The sequence below is a fragment of the Artemia franciscana genome, chromosome 21 (assembly GCF_032884065.1).
Source record: "Artemia franciscana chromosome 21, ASM3288406v1, whole genome shotgun sequence".
NCBI lineage: Eukaryota > Metazoa > Arthropoda > Branchiopoda > Anostraca > Artemiidae > Artemia > Artemia franciscana.
Genome location: NC_088883.1, coordinates 1,301,942 through 1,316,228, shown reverse-complemented (window position 1 = coordinate 1,316,228; position 14,287 = coordinate 1,301,942). Strand labels below are relative to the sequence as shown.

At 32.7% G+C, this 14,287-nt stretch overlaps 1 protein-coding gene across 1 annotated transcript in view; it reads left to right on the top strand.

The window, feature by feature from the left end:
- Nucleotides 1-14,287, top strand: part of LOC136040913 (zinc finger protein 271-like) — a 298,248-nt gene that overhangs the window by 54,086 nt on the left and 229,875 nt on the right. The window lies entirely within an intron of this gene.

Below are 14,287 nucleotides of genomic sequence, written 5' to 3'. Positions count from 1 at the left end.
TCTTAATTATTCTGGCCTTAGACAACTCCTGTTGATTGAGCAGAACTTTAAGCCATAACACTGTTTTTTTCTAATTCTAGAAATAATCTTTTATGCCACCTCATTATAGGTTAAATATGTGGCTTATATTATTTATTCTCCATGAATTTTTGTTTTATTTGATTTCATTGATGTCAGTTGCTTTTGTTAAAAATACATTTATTTTTTTACATCAAGCTTCTTCTTTTGTGAAAAAATTTGAACTGTTTTTCTTTTTATATATTATATAAAATGTAAAGGAATACCTGGCCCTTCATTTCACAGATTCAACTGAAAGTATTTGAGGCATCTTACATCAAAATTCATTTGACACATTTTAATGTTTTTTTTTTAGATGATATAGGGCACCATTAAAGTTTTGCATTTGCTTTGCTAAAAATTGTCTTAAAAAGTGCCAAGTTTAGAGAGTTATGTTAATATTCTTCTTGCTGATGAGTATAATTTTTTTTAAATTCCTTCTGTTTAAAGAATTTTAGAAAGATTCTGAGCCAACCATGGGTATATTGTTGTTACAAATGATTTTTCTCAAATGGGCTTGTGGAAAACAAGTAGAACATATAATTTCTCTTTTTTTATTATTTCAAAACCAGAATATCACAAAACTAAGCATTAATATTGCTGATTGTACCTTAAGTAAATACAATCCCTGATGGAGTTTTGTTGATACCTGTTTAAAAATTTATTTGTCTTAATGAAATACATATTGCTTGTGGGACAGCAATGAGCAACTATGACTTGAGTTATTTTTTTTTTTTTCAATATTTTCTTTTTTCCAAATAATTTTTGTTCTCTGGTGACATTTGTGTTCCTTCCTAAGTGGCTAGCACTCTAGGTTCAGAATCCTTTATCCAAAGGGCATAGGTTTAATTTCTGGCATTAGCAGTTTAGTTGGTTTGGGACGAAGGTCAGTGATGTAACTCTGTAAGTTCAGCCAGAATTGGCCCAAACTTAACAGGTTACCTAGAGAAATCTGGGGTCAGGAAGGACATGCAAAAGCATAGGATGACTGGCCCCTAGCTTCCTATTGCACTTCCTGTCTAAAGGATTATCTGGTCCTTTACTAGGCTTCTGACTTAGCCATAGGAGCTTTCTTTTAAACCCATTAAATATAAGTACAAAGGAAGAAATGTCAGTAAGGTGGTCCTTCCTTTTCAATGAATTTTTGATGTACAGACAACAGTGTAGGTCATAAGAATTGGCTGGTGAATGTTTTGCAAGGTTAAAAATTTAGGGCAATTGCTCAGGTTGGCAACTGAGCACAAAAGTAAAATTTTGTGAATGGTTTTCTTTGTGAATGTTATATTTATGTCATGTCCAGAATTTTCAAGTTAATCTTCATTGTTTTTTTTAATTCCCATGGCCCTAGGACTTTAGTGTATTAAAACCTACCTATGTCCATCCATTTTCTTTTAAACTGAGAGGAGTTCTATGTTTCCTAGCTTCAATAAATTTATATGCAATTTTGAGACCAGGGTTACAAAGTAGGTCAAAACTTGCAAGTGGAACTATGATATGACTAATTAATTTGTAAGAAATGTATATCAATTTAAAGATTAAAAAATTATGTAGAAAACAAACAAGACAAATAAATAAAAGTATCCCTTTACAGCCATTTAATTAAGTGTAACAAATGTAGATTATCCCTAAGGTTGAAATGAACAAAGCTTCAATTATGAATCTGTTTTCTTTAAACAGACTGAAGGGACAAACCTCCAAGCTATGACAAATTCAATCTCACTTTTGATCTCTTTCCTTTTCAATAGGAACTTTCTTTGGATTTTTTTTTCAACCAAGTAAAAACAGTAGGGACATGATCAGATATAAGTGACCTTCCACTAAGCCTACATACCCAGGGGAAAATTGTGCAGCTATACTAATAATTGGTAAATTTTTTGTTGTTCATATGTTTGATTTACAAATAAAGTGAACATACTCCTTGATGCCCTTTTTATTTTTTACAAACATGATAAGTGCTACAAGTACAAGTTTTTGAGCTCTTGAAAATAACCAAAGTATACTCAAATAGTTTTTGGGTATAAGAAAGCTTAAAACATTGGTCTCAAACTTACTGTTTCATTATTAATCCATTTTTTACATGTTGTATAATCTATGAGCACTGATTTTCCACAATTAAGTTGGATTAATAAATTTTACAATATTATGCTGTATTTCTTCTTCTTTGATGCCAAATTTTCAATTAAGGTATGTGTTTTTGGTCATTTTTGACAAAATAATGTATGTTTTTCACTGCCAAAATTTGTTAGGTTGAGTAAGGTCAAAAAGTGCTTAATCTTGAACTAGCAAAATAAGCAATTATTATATTTGTAAAGAACATACAAAAAGGCATCAAGTCGTATATTCACAACAACAAGAAATTCACCTCTAACATACCTAATTTGCAAACATATAGCCCAAATTATATATTTCCAATGTTTTCTGCCACCTGTTACTTGTTTTTCCAGTTCTTTTTTTGCCACAGTTGCCTCAATTAACAGGTATAAGGGTTGAGGGATAGATTGGCAGAATCAATAGAAAATATGTAATTTCAGCTATAGATTTCCATATTAGGAGGGTTGGGGCTAAAGTAGAGGAGGGCTGCATGTAGAAAGCTATAATTATTATGTAAATTACAAAGAATCATCTTTTTTTAACAGGTTTTCTTCTATAGGTCTACAGGTCCTTCTCTTGGCTTATACCACATCAAGCAATATACAACCAAAGAAGAATAAGTAGCAAAAAGCTATATATACATAAGCACATGTTATTTAACAATGACTTCTCTAGTGCTTAACTATGACCCCTTAGTAATATTAACAAGAAACAAGGGTAAAACTGGTGCAAACAGTATTACTGGCTTTCATATAAAGTGAATATACCGCTTGATGCCTTCTTATATGCTCTTTACAAATATAATAATTTCTTCTACTGCAAATTCAGATTTAAGCACTTTTTCACCTCTTGACCTCTTAAAAATGACCTATAAATGGAGTCATTACAAATCTGTAATAGTTTAGAAACAAATTTGGGCTATATATTTGCACAGCAGGGGGGTGGGGGTAAAGCATAGCATATATTATATATGTAAACTAACCATTGCTGTTTTTTTTTAATGTGTTTGTGCACATCAAATTTTAATATAAATAGGTAACAGAAAAAGTGAAATTTAGTGTAAATGACAATCAGGAACTGGATCAAGGGGGCCAAAAACAGGGCTATATAATTGGAGTTCAAAGAACGTGGTGATTTTTTAGTGAAAAAAAAAAAAAAAAACACTTCCCTGGCTAATTTAGGACTTTGAATTAATTAGCCTACCAAAATTTTCCTATCCTATGCAATTGAAATAATTTTCCCTTTTCAGAGCATTAAGTCAATTTATCACAATAAAAAATATCCAAAGCATCTTGAATGGAATGACTTAAAAAGGCAAATGACAACCACAATTTGAAATCTTACACTTAAACTTCTGGCCACACAAATTGTATTAGGCTACCCAGCTCTGAAATAATTGCTGAAGCAGTATTTGCCTGTAAAATTTGAAACAGGCCCAAAGTCTTAGCCTCTTCCTTGTCAAAACTTCACATAGCATTAAAACAATAATTACACGTGACCAATGTTGTTATTATTCGCAATTAATCTTGCCGTTTTAAGTGACACGTGGCCAGACAAGTATTTGTTGCTATCTTTTAGGGGTTAAACCTCGATTAGTAAAAATCCCATTGGACAAGTAAACAAACGCACCCTTTGTGACGCTTTTATAACATAGGGGGTGCGTTTGTTTACTTGTCCGATTATTAATCTGATTAATCCAAGCGTTTCTTTAGACACATATGACGTCAGAGGTTAGTCGGATTATCCCCACAAACGCTCAGGATTACTTGTCCGTGGGCTGGCACTTTATAACCCCCAAATAAAAAGATTATTTGAGGATTGTGACGTCAATGCTATATATTTTTTTAAATGGATAAACATGTGAAATTGTTAAGTCTAGAGAAAAGACAAGGAAACTGTAAATAATAGAAATAATCTTAGCTTTTCAGTGACCTGTAAGTAATATTATGCATATTCCTTAGTATCTAAAAGGTTTTTGGTGTTCTAGGCCTGTCTTGCATAGGCTAAGCTTCATAAGGAGTCAGAAGAAAAGTTTTTTTGTTATTAAAAAAGGTTGATTCTTAGGGAGGCAGCTATCACATTGGTGAGTTAGCCAAATGTTATTATATCAAACAGGCCTAGTTTCTAAACCATCCTATAATTATTAGTTGGAAAAAATTTAGAATGATTAGGCCAATACCTATAGCCTTTTATATAGTCTATATTTGTTGAGACTGCTATTTAAACTGGATTTTTAAGATACAGTAGGGGTAAAATTTTACTTTAGCTACTTTTGGCTATCTTTGAAAGAGGTTAGGCTAGGAAAATGAAACTTTCAGGGATGTGTCTACAGGCTAAAGTATTTCCCAGGAAGGTATTTTGAAGTACCTACTTCTACTTCTTTTCCCTTTAAAGGGTCCTGAAATTTTTGAGTGCCTTATTTTTTTGGTTATCAGTTTCTTTTTCTCTGGCCTTAGTTCTTAATTATTCTGGCCTTAGACAACTCCTGTTGATTGAGCAGAACTTTAAGCCATAACATTGTTTTTTTCTAATTCTAAAAATAATCTTTTATGCCACCTCATTATAGGTTAAATATATGGCTTATATTATTTATTTTCCATGAATTTTTGTTTTATTTGATTTCATTGATGTCAGTTGCTTTCTGTTAAAAATATATTTATTTTTTTACATCAAGCTTCTTCTTTTGTGAAAAAATTTGAACTGTTTTTCTTTTTATATATTGTATAAAATGTAAAGGAATACCTGGCCCTTCATTTCACAGATTCAACTGAAAGTATTAGAGGCATCTTACATCAAAATTCATTTGACACATTTTAATGGTTTTTTTTTTAGATGACATAGGACACCATTAAAGTTTTGCATTTGCTTTGCTAAAAATTGTCTTAAAAAGTGCCAAGTTTAGAGAGTTATGTTAATATTTTTCTTGCTGATGAGTATAATTTTTTTTAAATTCCTTCTGTTTAAAGAATTTTAGAGAGATTCTGAGCCAACCATGGGTATATTGTTGTTACAAATGATTTTTCTCAAATGGGGTTGTGGAAAACAAGTAGAACATATAATTTCTCTTTTTTTATTATTTCAAAACCAGAATATCACAAAACTAAGCATTAATATTGCTGATTGTACTTTAAGTAAATACAATCCCTGATGGAGTTTTGTTGATACCTGTTTAAAAATTTATTTGTCTTAATGAAATACATATTGTTTGTGGGACAGCAATGAGCAACTATGACTTGAGTTATTTTTTTTTTTTCAATATTTTCTTTTTTCCAAATATTTTTTGTTCTCTGGTGACATTTGTATTCCTTCCTAAGTGGCTGGCACTCTAGGTTGAGAATCCTTTATCCAAAGGGCACAGGTTTAATTTCTGGCATTAGCAGTTTATTTGGTTTGGGATGAAGGTCAGTGATGTAACTCTGTAAGTTCAGCCAGAATTGGCCCAAACTTAACAGGTTACCTAGAGAAATCTGGGGTCAGTAAGCAGGAAGGACATGCAAAAACATAGGATGACTGGCCCCTAGCTTCCTATTGCACTTCCTGTCTAAAGGATTACCTGGTCCTTTACTAGGCTTCTGACTTAGCCATAGGAGCTTTCTTTAAAACCCATTAAATATAAGTACAAAGGAAGAAATGCCAGTAAGGTGGTCCTTCCTTTTCCATGAATTTTTGATGTACAGACAACAGTGTAGGTCATAAGAATTGGCTGGTGAATGTTTTGCAAGGTTTAAAAATTTAGGGCAATTGCTCAGGTTGGCAACTGAGCACAAAAGTAAAATTTTGTGAATGGTTTTTCTTTGTGAATGTCATATTTATGTCATGTCCAGAATTTTAAAGTTAATCTTCATTGTTTTTTTTTTAATTTCCATGGCCCTAGGACTTTAGTGTATTAAAACCTACCTATGTCCATCCATTTTCTTTTAAACAGAGAGGAGTTCTATGTTTCCTAGCTTCAATAAATTTATATGCAATTTTGAGACCAGGGTTACAAAGTAGGTCAAAACTTGCAAGTGGAACTATGATATGACTAATTAATTTGTAAGAAATGTATATCAATTTAAAGATTAAAAAATTATGTAGAAAACAAACAAGACAAATAAATAAAAGTATCCCTTTACAACCATTTAATTAAGTGTAACAAATGTAGATTATCCCTAAGATTGAAATGAACAAAGCTTCAATTATGAATCTGTTTTCTTTAAACAGACTGAAGGGACAAACCTCCAAGCTATGACAAATTCAATCTCACTTTTGATCTCTTTCCTTTTCAATAGGAACTTTCTTTGGATTTTTTTTCAACCAAGTAAAAACATTAGGGACATGATCAGGTATAAGTGACCTTCCACTAAGCCTACATACCCAGGGGAAAATTGTGCAGCTATACTAATAATTGGTAAATTTTTTGGTGTTCATATGTTTGATTTACAAATAAAGTGAACATACTCCTTGATGCCCTTTTTTATTTTTTACAAACATAATAAGTGCTTCAAGTACAAGTTTTTGAGCTCTTGAAAATGACCAAAGTATACTCAAATAGTTTTTGGGTATAAGAAAGCTTAAAACATTGGTCTCAAACTTACTGTTTCATTATTAATCCATTTTTTACATGTTGTATAATCTATGAGCACTGATTTTCCACAATTAAGTTGGATTAATAAATTTTACAATATTATGCTGTATTTCTTCTTCTTTGATGCCAAATTTTCAATTAAGGTATGTGTTTTTGGTCATTTTTGACAAAATAATGTATGTTTTTCACTGCCAAAATTTGTTAGGTTAAGTAAGGTCAAAAAGTGCTTAAACTTGAACTAGCAAAATAAGCAATTATTATATTTGTAAAGAACATACAAAAAGGCATCAAGTGGTATATTCATTTTATTTTTAAATCAAAATATGAACAACAAGAAATTCACCTCTATCATGCCTAATTTGCAAACATATAGCCCAAATTATATATTTCCAATGTTTTCTGCCACCTGTTACTTGTTTTTCCAGTTCTTGTTTTGCCACAGTTGCCTCAATTAACAGGTACAAGGGTTGAGGGATAGATTGGCAGAATCAATAGAAAATATGTAATTTCAGCTATAGATTTCCATATTAGCAGGGTTGGGGCTAAAGTAGAGCAGGGCTGCATGTAGAAAGCTATAATTATCATGTAAATTACAAAGAATCATCTTTTTTTAACAGGTTTTCTTCTATAGGTCTACAGGTCCTTCTCTTGGCTTATACCACATCAAGCATTATATAACCAAAGAAGAATAAGTAGCAAAAAGCTATATATACATAAGCACATGTTATTTAACAATGACTTCTCTAGTGCTTAACTATGACCCCTTAGTAATATTAACAAGAAACAAGGGTAAAACTGGTGCAAACAGTATTACTGGCTTTCATATAAAGTGAATATACCACTTGATGCCTTCTTATATGCTCTTTACAAATATAATAATTTCTTCTACTGCAAATTCAGATTTAAGCACTTTTTCACCTCTTGACCTCTTAAAAATGACCTATTAATGGAGTCATTACAAATCTGTAATAGTTTAGAAACAAATTTGGGCTATATATTTGCACATCAGGGGGGTGGGGTTAAAGCATAGCATATATTATATACGTAGACTAACCATTGCTGTTTTTTTTTTTAAATGTGTTTGTGCACATCAAATTTTAATGAAAAGAGAAATCACCAGTGCAACAGCACACACAAAAAAATTCAAGCAATAGTTAGTTTACATATTTAATATATGCTACACTTTACCCCCACCCCCTGATGTGCAAATATATAGCCCAAATTTGTTTCTAAACTATTACAGATTTGTAATGACCCCATATAGCCTATAGGTCATTTTTAAGAGGTCAAAAAGTGCTTAAATATGAACTTGCGGTAGAAGCAATTATTATATTTGTAAACAGCATTACAAAAGGCATCAAGTGGTATATTCAAATTATATGAAAGCCAGTAATACTGTTTGTACCAGTTTTACCCAATGGTAAAACTGGTGCAAACATAAATAGGTAACAGAAAAAGTGAAATTTAGTGTAAATGACAATCAGGAACTGGATCAAGGGGGCCAAAAACAGGGCTATATAATTGGAGTTCAAAGAACGTGGTGATTTTTTAGTGAAAAAAAAAGCACTTCCCTGGCTAATTTAGGACTTTGAATTAATTAGCCTACCAAAATTTTCCTATCCTATGCAATTGAAATAATTTTCCCTTTTCAGAGCATTAAGACAATTTATCACAATAAAAAATATCCAAAGCATCTTGAATGGAATGACTTAAAAAGGCAAATGACAACCACAATTTGAAATCTTACAATTAAACTTCTGGCCACACAAATTGTATTAGGCTACCCAGCTCTGAAATAATTGCTGAAGCTGTATTTGCCTGTAAAATTTGAAACAGGCCCAAAGTCCTAGCCTCTTCCTTGTCAAAACTTCACATAGCATTAAAATAATAATTACACGTGACCAATGTTGTTATTATTCGCAATTAATCTTGCCGTTTCCAGTAACACGTGGCCAGACAAGTATTTGTTGCTATCTTTTAGGGGTTAAACCTCGATTAGTAAAAATCCCATTGGACAAGTAAACAAACGCACCCAGGATAAAAACGGATGTTTAGTACAGCGTTGTCACGGGATGCAGTTTCGTGCTACTTTTAGCGTTTTTTTGAAAGTGCCATTTTTCAGAAAACGTAGCAATTTAGCAATTTTTCTCAAAGTAATACTTTTCTACACAAAAGCAATTTTTTCCTAAGAAATTGGGAAGGAAAATTGTCAATGTATAGAAGTATTGACATCCTTTATCTTTCATTTTTCTTTCCCCCTGTTTCCGGAAACGTTCTATTATGTTTAAGTTTCATCATATCAATTTTATTTTTCATTGCATTAGTCATAAATGACAACCATTATTAGAAAATCATTTTGTAACCTGTTTATTAGTCACCAAAACGATTGATGTCAACTCATAAATTGATTTGAAGGTTGGTAAATATTGCAGTGAATTAGCAATCAGAAAGTAAATGGGAATTTTGACAGAGTCTGATAATGAGTCTGTTTCTATGGTGTAGGACTGCTGTATGAACATGCAACCCTGGTACTACCTCTATCCTTAACGCCAGTTCTTACAGACCCCTCAACGCCGATTTACAGGAGCAACTGAACTACAACTTGTCTGCCGCTTTCGGGACCTTCGCTTTTCCCTTGATCAGTTATTTTCTTCCCACACCTATCTGCTGTGTTTTTTTCTTTTAACATCTAGACAGAAAAATGGAAAGAAACGACTCAGGGCTAAATTTTGCAAAGAATTTGCCATAGTTTTTAACTACAGCACATTGTAGCGAATCTCATTATGAGTTGCTAACTGACTTGAATTCTTATAAAGGATACAATTTCTCAAAAAAAACTACTGTAGTAATAGCTCAGTAAGACAAGACGATTTCCTTGGAATTAACACAGGGATTAATGCGTTTCACATTTTCATGTTTCTGCTTTAGACCCTTGGCAATGCACTTATTTGAAGTCATGTATAAATAATTATCATACTAAAACCAAAAAAGTAACAGCACCTACACTATCTTAGATTCCAATACTGTTATTAACAAAATCAGAATCTAATTTCACTTTTTTTTCAATTTATTTAAGTTTATATTCCATCGCTATATAAATTGAATTTAGACGAGCTTCCTCATTTTAGTTGTTTCATGCACACTAATCTTTTATTGTAGAGCTACTTTAACGATGGTACTTAAAATGCTCATTGCCCCTTCATATGCTTTAGTCCCTGACCACCACGAAAAAAAAGAATCTACCAGCAGTTCTCGCAACTTTGATTATATTCCATTGAGTCAGGTTGTAATAATTAGGTTTATAATATATTATTAGGAGAGATGGACCCAATGTCAGTGGGTCGAGGCTCAAACCGTCATGGCCCAATGCCTCTACGCCCCAAACACTACCAAATATTAGTTCGGCCTACCCATCCTTACCAGTTGTCGCGCTTCTCGTTCCCTTACTATGTCCTCCAGAATAACATTAACAGAACGAAATAACTCAGGCCGTTGTTTAATCCTTGCTCGACATTTTTCTATCAGGTGCGGTCTTGTTCCCGCAGTAGCATCTCATATTTTTGGCATAATGGAGATTCACCCCTCCCTATCCAGGAAAGATATCTTCCAAAATTTTCAATTCCTGTTATGGCTTCTGTAACCATTCTCGTCTCGAACCTTTTCAGTCGTCGAAAATGTTCAGTCAGGGTTGATTGAACTCCGGGAGTACTTCCTTCATTTCCTTACACCCCACCTTCCTATGCCAATTTTTTCCGCTCTCTCATTGCTCCAACCCCTCAACTTAGTGGATATAGCTGTTTTATTGAAGGGATTTTCTACCCATTGTTTGAAGGTATTATAGCAATTCGTAGACTCATAACATTCCCATTCAAATTTATCATATTTCTCCTTTAAACCCATAGTTAGATGAAAGGTTGGTTGCACTGCTGCATAAAGTTTAATCAGACAAACCTCCTTTTAGCTAGTTCCTGCTGACGAAAATTTAAGTTTAATAAGTCATAATTTCCCTAAATATTATGTCACATCTACTTCAGTAGTAGGAGATTCTACAGTTTTTGACCAAATAAATTATATGAAAGATTTAAATTGTCTCATCGACTTTTAGCTAAATTCTTCACAGAGTCATCAATACCTGCTACTTATATTCGCGGCATTCTGTTTAGTATTTTCAGAGAAAATTTCCCAGTATGTGAAAACACTAACAATTTAGGTAATAATTTAAACTAATGTTTAGTATATTTTGTGGAAAAACTAGAAGAAAAACTTCCGATGTGGACGAGCGTTTGGACAGCTTTTTCTTCTTTTTTTTTCGTCCTGTTTTGCGCTATAGGCAAAGAACACTAAAGAAAAAAGAGAAGAAAATACTCTGTGGGACGAAATCTCATTTTATACAGTAAGTGCCATTTGCGTATTAGCATGTTTAAGGGAGGAACGCTGGAAAGATGAAATGAGTGGATGAACTACGCAAAGCAAATACTTGGATAATTTGAAGATCCTATAGACCATACGAAGGTTTTTTTTTACTCAGTAATTTTGTTTAACCCCATGACCCTACTTTTTATAAACAATCTTACTTGTTGCTTCCTTCGGAATTTGTGTACATTTGGGGCTGTTGAGAATGAAGTAGCCTTCAATAAAATCCTGAAAACATATTAGAGAGGGCTAAGGGTAAAGTAAAGAGAAGCACTTTTCTGAATGATATAATTATTTTTTTTTAAAGGTTGTTTTTAGAATCATAGGGTAGAATAGGGAAAATTAGTTTTTTTCTTTCTCAGCAAATGTTTTTTTTCCATTTACATCAACATGAAAATGGTTACAATAAAATACTCACACTGTACAGATTGTTTCAAGAATAAAAAACAAATATCTTGTCTATTGGTCTATCTATGTAATGTCTATCTATCTATCTGTCTTGACTTTTTCTACATTTACACATAAATCTACTCTATGTAGACTTACAATTAAATCTACAAAAACCACGACTTGATGCCCACAACTATTCCATTTTAGTTCAAAAATCAACAGACTCGGTCGAGGCCTTCGGCCACTTAATTCGCATGCCAGCAGAAGCATCCGCCAGCAAACGTTTCAGAGTTGATCCCCCTGAACATAGCTGGAAACGCCCCCATAAAGACTCCAGTTAAGATGGGGGGTCACTCTTACCCGGTATCTCTCTATGATCGGTGATTATCTCCAAGAAGCTTGCACAGGACTGTTGGAATGGAGGCGAAGAGTCGCATCTCTCTTAAAACAGAAGCTTTAAGTCAAGTAAGTAAGTGAAATTGTTGCTGAAATAACAACTAAAACCCACCTAATAAACATTTTCATTGAAGAAAAAAATTTAACCCTCAAAAACTTAGTTGGAAATTAAAATAGCTGATCTTGTCTACTTTTATAAACTGCTGCCCAAAACATTAATGACAAAAACCAGATTATTTAAAAATTTGTAAAACCTATAAATTATTAGACACAAATGATAAATAGAACACCCATTTTTTATGACTTTTACTAATCTATATTTATAAACGTTTGAAATTCTACAAAAATTGGTATTTTTTGGTCTGAAAATGTAGATTAAATATCAAACAAAAATTGTAATTAAATTGTCACTCTCTCAAAATAATTTCGATTGACAATAAAGTAGTAAAAGTTACTAAAACAAACATTACACCAGCTTTGTTTAGGCTAGAGCACTCCCAAAGTTTCCAATTTTACGGAGGTCCGTAAAATATCAAATTTTACTGTGACCAAATTTACCAATTACAACACTAGAACAAACCAATATTTCTCGTTTCTTTACTTCCGCCTTGATTTTCCAGAGGGTATATAATCAATCTAAAAGACCTCGACACATTAGAAAAATCTCTTAATGAGCAGACATCCTCCCTTATCCATTGAGTAGGAATCCTGGTGAAAATCATAGTTTGAGGACAGAACAAAAACTACATATAGGTTTGTTCACAATGTTTCAAACCAGATGATATGCAAAAAAAACTGTCAAAGAAGGGGGGATAAATTTTTAAGAAGAATAAAATGGATTTTACTGGGGTGGTTACTCCAACACGGATACATATAGTGACTAATTTGGGAGAAGGGGGGAGAGAGAATCATAGCCAAAGGAACAAACAACAAAACAAAAAGAAAACCAAAATCACTGAAAATATAAACAAAAATATTCCACAAATCAATTAATGGACTGAAAAGAAAACAATATATAAACAAGCAGCAAAAAAACAACAACAAGAGAATGGTTAACAATAAGGTTGAGCAAGACCATAGAAGTTGCAACTTTAGACTATGAGCTAGCAGGCCTTTTCTTAGAATGGGTTTTAATATGATTATTAAGATTTGATCTAGAAGAATATTCTCTCTTGCATATATCACACTTGAATGATTTCTCCCTAGCGTGTACTCTTCGGTGCCGAATCAAATTGCTTAATTGACAAAAAGTTTTCTCACATACTTCACATTTAAAGGGTTTTTCACCCGTGTGCACTCTTTGGTGTTTAATCAAACTGCTTGACACAGAAAAAGTTTTTTCACATACTTCACATTTAAAGGGTTTCTCACCCGTGTGTACTCTTTGGTGCCTACTCAAACTGGTTGACTCAGAAAAAGTTTTTTCACATACTTCACATTTAAAGGGTTTTTCACCCGTGTGCACTCTTTGGTGTTTAATCAAATTGGTTGAATGAGAAAAAGTTTTCTCACATACTTCACATTTAAAGGGTTTTTCACCCGTGTGTACTCTTTGGTGGTTAATCAAATTGGTTGACTGAGAAAAAGTTTTTTCACATACTTCACATTTAAAGGGTTTTTCACCCGTGTGTACTCTTTGGTGTTTAATCAAACTGCTTAACTCAGAAAAAGTTTTTTCACATACTTCACATTTAAAGGGTTTTTCACCAGTGTGTACTCTTTGGTGATTAATCAAATTGGTTGAATGAGAAAAAGTTTTCTCACATACTTCACATTTAAAGGGTTTTTCACCCGTGTGTACTCTTTGGTGATTAATCAAATTGGTTGACTGAGAAAAAGTTTTTTCACATACTTCAAATTTAAAGGGTTTTTCCCCCGTGTCTACTCTTTGGTGTTTAATCAAACTGCTTGACTCAGAAAAAGTTTTTTCACATTTTTCACATTTAAAGGGTTTTTCACCCGTGTGTACTCTTTGGTGATTAATCAAATTGGTTGACTGAGAAAAAGTTTTTTCACATACTTCACATTTAAAGGGTTTTTCACCCGTGTGTACTCTTTGGTGTTGTATCAAACTGCTTGAGTTAGAAAAAGTTTTTTCACATACTTCACATTTAAAGGGTTTTTCACCCGTGTGTACTCTTTTGTGTATAATCAAATTGGTTGACACAGAAAAAGTTTTTTCACATACTTCACATTTAAATGGTTTTTCACCCGTGTGTACTCTTAGGTGTTTAATCAAACTGCCTGACTTGGTGAGTACCACATTTTCGCTAGTGTAGTCACCTTGAACTGTGAAAATAAATAAGCAAAATTACTTAATTAAATTTGACAATGCACGGATTTTTAACAATTAAAACTGAAATCTCGCACAAT